We start from the raw sequence: 7532 nt of genomic DNA on the forward strand, positions 1-7532 counted from the left end.
TAGGGTTAGGATTAGTGGTTAGTGGTGAGGTTAAGGTTAGGGTTAGTGGTGAGGTTAAGGTGTGGTCCTCTGTAGCTCAGCTGGTAGAGCACGGCGCTTGTAACGCTAAGGTAGTGGGTTTGATCCCCGGGACCACCCATACACCAAAAAAAAAATTATGCACGCATGACTGTAAGTCGCTTTGGATAAAAGCGTCTGCTAAATGGCATATTAGGGTTAGGATTTAGGATTAGGGGTTAAGGTTAAAGTTAGGTAAGGGTTAGGGAAAATTGGATTTTGAATGGGAATCAATTGTTGGTCCCCAAAAAGTCCTCACAAGTATAGTAAGACATAGTCGTGTGTGTGTGTGTGGAGTCACGCCACATTACCCTCTAGTCTCCCACCAAGCCTTAGGTTACAGGCCACAGGACTAATGAGCAAAACAGAGCTCAACCACTGGCTTTTGTTTCTTTCTTACTTGTAAAAAAAAAAAACGAAACTTTATAGTTGTTTTCCTTTTAGTCTTTGGTATGTTCATTTGAGACAGTTATTCTCATACAATAAGACGGTGGTTAGAAGAAAGATGTGAAGTATTGTTATAATCTGCACTATAAACTAGTCTGGTCAACAACACTAGGGCAACTCTCCAACTGTTCCCTCTCCGTTCCCATGTTTCACATCATGTTTTATAAGCCCTGGCCATCTGTCTTCATAACTAGATCTCCCACAAGGGCTCAGGGGAATCACAATGCCTCTGTCTGTCTGTCGCTATGGGAATGAATACTGTAGTTAACTGTCCTTGGGAGCTGGAAAGGCTCTATACAAATAATACTTATTGTTGTGTATCCTTATGGAACTGATGTTTTTTGTTATGTTTTGTCATTATTATCAGTACAGTGACAAACACAGACCATATTATGTCTAGACTTAGCAGGCAAAACTGGTTGGAAAGACTCTCCGTTTCTGATTGTAATGATGTCATTTCAACCAGTTTTGCATGCTGTTTTGCCATTAGATGTTCACGTGTATGTACACTCAGGTTATCGGGCGACAGTGCTCTTAGTCTGAGGTTATGTTGATGAACCGTGCTGTACTTTCACATGTATCTGTAGGTTACTGAACTCTCACCTGAAACTCAAAGGTCTCATCAAACAGTGGGCCATCCTGGTTCTGTGCGGCGGTCCGGGTCCGTTGTTCAGCACAGTCCGCCGGTACCCCATGCAGCTCCAGAACCACATAGGGATCTATAACCTCTCCTTTAGCACCAGCGCCCTGTGGCTTGGGCAGGTTGTGGGCGCTGATCACCTTCACCCTTAGGGTCTGAGGGGGCACGCCGGGCACACAGCCCTGGGTCACGGCACTGAAGTAGGAAACCTCGTCTCTCATGACCCCTGGGCGCAGCACAAAGCCACAGCCCCCGTTCTGGGTGAATCGGCCCCTGTGGAGGTCCAGCATGGCCCCGGGAGTCTGCTGGTTGAGGGCCACTAGCTGGACCCCGCCCTTCCAGTACCCCTGAGGGTTGGGGTTGGAGGAGTCCAGGCGGACGGAGCTGGGCCGGACACGGGTCAGGGTACGCTTGGTGAAGCCTACTAGTTCCTCTGGGCTCTCACTGGCCAGCCGGCCCGCTTCTCCCTCCCCCAGGGAGCACAGAGTCCAATAGGCTGAGTCAGGGAGTAAGGGCGTGCCCGGGGTTGAGGGGGTGCTGGGTGGGGAGTGCTGCTGTCCTTGTTTCCTCTTTTCTCGGTGGTTGTAGAAGCTACGGCTTCCGGTTCTAGCCACGCACACCAGATCTGAGAGCTCGCGTTGGAGGCGGAGTCTCCTGGGCTGAGGGGGCGGGGGCACCACTAAAACCACGCCCAGTTCCTCCTCTCCGGGGATGGTCATTCGCCGGCCAGCCAAGGGTCCGCCTCCCCCTATCTCCTCGTCCTCCTCTGATACCTCTCCCTCAGACCCCTCCTCTTCAGGGGGTAGCTTCTTCCCCACCAGCAGCACCCGGCCCTTCAGCTGCTCTGGGGAGGGCAGGGTGGTGGCTCGCCCCACCAGGCTGACCGGCAGGGCCTCAGGGGTGTAAAGCCGTGTTGAGAACACCTTCCTCAGGTGCTGGGCTAAGGTACGCTGCTGGGAGGGGGAACAGCGCTGGCACAGATAGAGCAGCAGCGGGTAGGGCGAGGTCAGGAAGGCGTACTTATTCACCACCTCCAGGGCACTGCGGATGGTGACAGGGGCGTGGTGGTGGTGGTGGTGGCGGTGGGCATCAGGACCATGGTCTACCCCCAGGAGAGGCTCCCCCTCTGGGCCGTCTGTCACCCCCAGCTCCAGGCACCGACACCCGGCCTGGAGAGCCCTGGTCAAACCCCCTAGATCTGCCCTCCCATGGACCTGATCATCCAGGAGATAGGACCGATAGGAGGTACTGATGTAGTAGTGGGACAAGGGCAAGCTCATGTCCTGACACACTCCCTGGTGCTCCACGTCAAACAGCTGGCACTCTGGAGACTGCAGATAACGGGCGAAGCCGTCGAGCCCCAGCAAGCCTCTCTCTCGGCCGGGTCTGGAGGGCTCAAACCGTAGGACCAGCTCCAAACAGCCCTCAGCTGTGGCCAGAGACAGGCCCTGCTCCGTCTCCAGAAAGAGACGAAGGTCCTGGGCGTCCAGACACTCACGGTCCTTAGAGAGCTGGACCAATAGGAAATAGACATCTGGGCGCGTGCATAGCTCGCAGAAGGCCTCCTCGAACTCCTCGCGCGTCACGTGAGACGTCAGCTTCTCTTTGCTGCGTTGGATCTCCTTGAACCTCAGACGCACCTGGAGAGAAGAAGGACGGGAAAGAGAGGGGGAGGAGGAGGATGAGGGAGGGAAGACGGATACAGAGGGAGCAGAAGAGAGATGAGAGGAGCAAGTTTAGAAAGGGCAGTCTAATTTTAATACTCCACAGAATGGATGAATTATTGAGCTACAATATTCAATAATGTCTAATGACTGAAAAAGACCAGATGTCATTGACAAGTCCAATTCCATCATTTCCAATCAATGCAGGAATCAAATTTAAGGTGAATTAATTAATGTTATAATATTTTATTGCTAATAATTTTTTCATGAATTAATTGAATTTCCTTCTTGGAACGGATATGAAAGTCACCCTGGTTATATGACTTAGCATGCTAGTCTACCTAGTGCCCCTGGCCTACCCTTCCATGCATGCCAAACTGACTGCAGGAGAGTCTACACATACACACACACACACACACACACACACAGGCAGCTGTACTGACTTCACAGCATGCTTCAAAACCAGGGCCTGAGCGTTGATTCAGACAGATTAGCTATGGAGCCGTGCACACACAAACACATACCTCTGATTGGATCTGTTTAAGTCTGTGTATTTTCAGCTGCTATCTGACTCCATCTCCTGCCTCATCTCCTGCATTCGTACTGTTTGTCCGGAGAATATCCCAAAATATTTTCACCCATCCTTGCAAAAATGACCAGTGGCGTATATCAGCTTACTTTAATATTAGGTCGTTAGCAGTCCTTGTGATTTACTGTCTATTAAGTGCCTTCAGAAAGTACATTTTGTTGTGTTAAAGCCTGAACTTACTATTGATTAAATTATGATTTTTTGTCACTGACCTACACACAATACCCCATAATGTAGTCCCCTGTAGCTCAGTTGGTAGAGCATGGCGCTTGCAACGCCAGGGTTGTGGGTTCATTTCCCACGGGGGGCCAGTATGAAAATGTATGCACTCACTAACTGTAAGTCCCTCTGGATAAGAGCGTCTGCTAAATGACTATAATGTAAATGTAAAATGTAATGTCAAAGTGGAATTATGTTTCTCACAATTTTTACAAATTAATAAAAAATTAAATGAAATGAAGTCAATAAGTATTCAACCACTTTGTTATGGCAAGACTAAATAAGTTTTGGAGTAAAAATTAGCTTAACAAGTCACATAATAAGTTGCATGGATTCAATCTGTGTGCAATAATAGTGTTTCACATTATTTTTGTATGACTACTTCATCTCTGTATCCCACACATCAAATTATTTGTAAAGTCCCTCAGTCTAGCAGTGGATTTTAAACAGATTCAACCACAAAGACCAGGGAGGTTTTCCAATGCCTCACAAAGAAGGGCACCTATTGGTCAATGAGTAAACATTTTAAAAAGCACACATTGAATATCCCTTTGTGCATGGTGAAATTATTAATTACACTTTGGATGGTGTATCAATACAGCCTGTCACTACAAAGATACAGGCGTCCTTCCTAACTCAGTTGCCGGAGAGGAAGGAAACCTCTCAGGGATTTCACAATGAGGCCAATGGGGACTTTAAAACAGTTACAGAGTTTAATGGCTGTGATAGGAGAAAACTGAGGAGGGATCAACAACATTGTAGTTACTCCACAATACTAACCTAATTGACAGAGTGAAAAGAAGGAAGCCTGTACAGAATAAAAAATATAACATGCATCCTGTTTGCCACAAGGCACTAAAGTAATACTGCAAAAAATTTGCCAAATCAATTGTCCTGAATACAAAGTGTTATGTTTGGGACACATCCAATACAACACATTACTGAGTACCACTCTTCATATTTTCATGCATAGTGGTGGCTGCATCATGTTATGGGTATGCTTGTAATTGTTAAGGGAGTTTTTCAGGATAAAAAAGAAACGGAATGGAGCTAAGCACAGGCAAAATCCTAGAGGAAAACATGGTTCAGTCTGCTTTCCACCAGACACTGGGAGATTAATTCACCTTTCAGCAGGACAATAACCTAAAACACAAGGCTACATCTACACTAGTTGCTTACCAAGAAGACAGTGAATGTTCCTGAGTGGCCGAGTTACAGTTTTGATGTAAATCTACTTGAAAATCTATGGCAAGAGCTTGAAGAATTTTGAAAATAATATTGGGCAAATGTTGCACAATCCAGGTGTGGAAAACTCAGAGATTTACTCAGAAAGACTCTCAGCTGTAATCACTGCCAAAAGTGCTTCTGCAAAGTGCTTCTTGACTCAGGGGTGTAACTTATGTAAATGACATATTTCTGTATTTCATTTTCAATACATTTGCATAAAAGGCCTAAAACAGGTTTTCACTTTGTCGTTATGGGGTGTTGTGTGTAGATGGGTGAGAAAATGTTTTAATTCAGGCTGTAACACAACAAAATGTGGAATAAGTCAAGGGGTTTGAATACTCACTGATTCTTTCTGAGGTCCATTGAGGCATTGTGTTTTACTCAGGGTTTCGTGTGGACTCCTACTGAGAGGTGTAACATGTAGGAAGTAGGAGCCACAGGTGTGACTACACTGCAACAGACTCAATCTATACACCCACCATGGTACTACGTATGTAAGTAAAGCTTACATAGGTTGGATATCCACCTACAGCATGTTCCATTTATACATTAGATATCCAGCTAATTACAGCATTTTTCTAATTACAGCTGTTATACTAACTGTTGCTATCATCATTATCAAGGTTGGGGGTAATTCAATAGAAAACAAAGTGTGATAATTGACTGAATTGAAAACAGAATTGACCTCAACCCTGATCATTCTCTAAACATTTCTACTTCCTCTAATGTTACTACAGTCTACCATCAACATCATGTATAGCATTACTGTTTCTTCTAGCTTTACCCCAGTCCCGTCCTCTTACCTTAGCTTCCTTGATGCCATGACAGACCTTACAGATGGTAAGACAGCTATGAAGACAATCATGTTTCTATTTCAAGCTATACCATTCCACTCTCTCTAGTGTAACTGTAGTGCCATCCCCCTTACACACACACGCACGCACGCGCACGCACATGCACACGCACACACACAACACACACCACACGCACACACACGCACACACACACACACACACACACACACACACACACACACACACACACACACACACACACACACACACACACATGCACACACACTCACCTTAGCCTCCCTTGATGCCAGGACACAGCTTACAGATGGTTGCCACGGCCGTATCCTCTGCGACGATCCCATACCCGTCTTCATCCACCTCTGCAAACTCTGCGGCCAGCATTCACTCCTCATCTTACTGCCGAGGCTACCCTCTCCCAGACCTCCTCCCCCGCCTGCCCCCCCTCCATGCCCGATGGCAGAGGGGTGGGACACCAGGTAACGGAGCCCCGTCACCCAGACGTTGGCCACGTCAGCTGAGAGAGCCACCAGGTCCAGAGACTGGGAAATACAAATACAAATCACATTACATTTAAAAGTTTTCTAAAGTAAAACAATCAAATTAAAAACATTTGAAAAAAGGCAATAAAAGAGATTAATAAATAATATAATTAAAAACACAAAGGATGTTTATGATGATTTAAGAACCTCAATGGTATCTGCCTTAGCCTGAGTGCCAGTCTGTTACTGCTCTCTTGCCAACTACTTGGCATGACAATTCTCAAAGGAGTTGGAAAGGCAGCACAAACTGATCTGGGACCAGGTTACTGTCTGCCCTCTTCCCCTCTCTTCCCCTCCTACCTGGTAGTCATCCCCGTGGATGATGGAGAAGGCAGCCCTCCTCAGCCAGGTGTTCTGCAGCAGGTCCGTTATGGAGGAAGGTCTCAAGTGCTCTTCCCCGTCCTAACCTCCCTAATGGTGGCCATATCCAGGCGGGCGCGCTCCCCATCCTTCTTAGAGGGCTCCCAGCGCAGGCAAGCTGAGGTCCTGGTCTAGGGTATAGAAACGACAGTAGACCCGGGAGTTGGGACGTACCTTCTTCAGCTCACAGCCCCCCTGCATGAAGGCCAGGCAGTCGGCCGCGCTGCTCACCTGGAGGAAGGAGAAGGAGAACACATTTCAATTGAATGCTTGTCCTCCTTATGAATCGGTTATGTCTGATTTATGAATGCGTTTTGAAATCCTTATCTAGGTCAAATCAAGTTTTTTATTTTTTTATTCACTAAAAACTAACCTTCTTCTCTGAGGTATGCTACTGAAGGACACTGTCTTCTTGCGCCAGCCGGCCAACTTGTGCATTGAAGGATCCTGGGTAAAAACACAGAGAAGAGCAGAGTGAGACAGGCAGACAGACTAATCCTTTCTGCGGGCTATGTTTAGAAGCGTCAAGACAAACATTACAGGCAGGCATATCACATCAACTGACATAATTAAAATATTAGAGGCTTATGTGGACATGGTGCCCAACTGGGAATAATGTGGAGCAGAAATAATAATTAATTATGAGGTAGCCATGAAAGCCATCAGTAATAACCCTATGAATGATTATGTTTTTGTCTGTCTCTCCTAAAGCAGACACCTGAAATAACAGGTCTGCTAATCTGAACTCATCTTCACAGGCTTGGAAGGCTGGAAATCAATTGTGCCATTTCATTTCCTGTGGGTAATTTAGCACTGATTCACACAGTTGTACAGAGCCTGGTGTTAGGGCTGATGAGGCCCACAAAAATAGATCCTCTGTGTTCACACTCACACAATACATCTGTTCTAGCTGCTTCTGTGTCTTTCAGTCTCCAGAGGACAGCTGATTGATTGACAGGTGGAAGAAGACAGCTC

The 7532-nt window shown here is 46.7% G+C and overlaps 1 pseudogene across 1 annotated transcript in view; it reads right to left on the reverse strand.

The window, feature by feature from the left end:
* LOC311144091 (inactive phospholipase C-like protein 1) overlaps positions 1 to 7532 on the reverse strand; it is a 50706-nt pseudogene that overhangs the window by 10651 nt on the left and 32523 nt on the right. Inside the window, exons 2-5 of the transcript in view lie at positions 6930 to 7004; positions 6498 to 6788; positions 5928 to 6197; positions 1108 to 2784 (exon numbers count right to left, since the gene is read on the reverse strand). The product of the transcript in view is annotated as an inactive phospholipase C-like protein 1 (transcript). The remainder of the gene's footprint in view (positions 1 to 1107; positions 2785 to 5927; positions 6198 to 6497; positions 6789 to 6929; positions 7005 to 7532) is intronic.

This window comes from Coregonus lavaretus (genome assembly GCF_964263955.1).
Source record: "Coregonus lavaretus genome assembly, chromosome: 16".
Taxonomy (NCBI): domain Eukaryota; kingdom Metazoa; phylum Chordata; class Actinopteri; order Salmoniformes; family Salmonidae; genus Coregonus; species Coregonus lavaretus.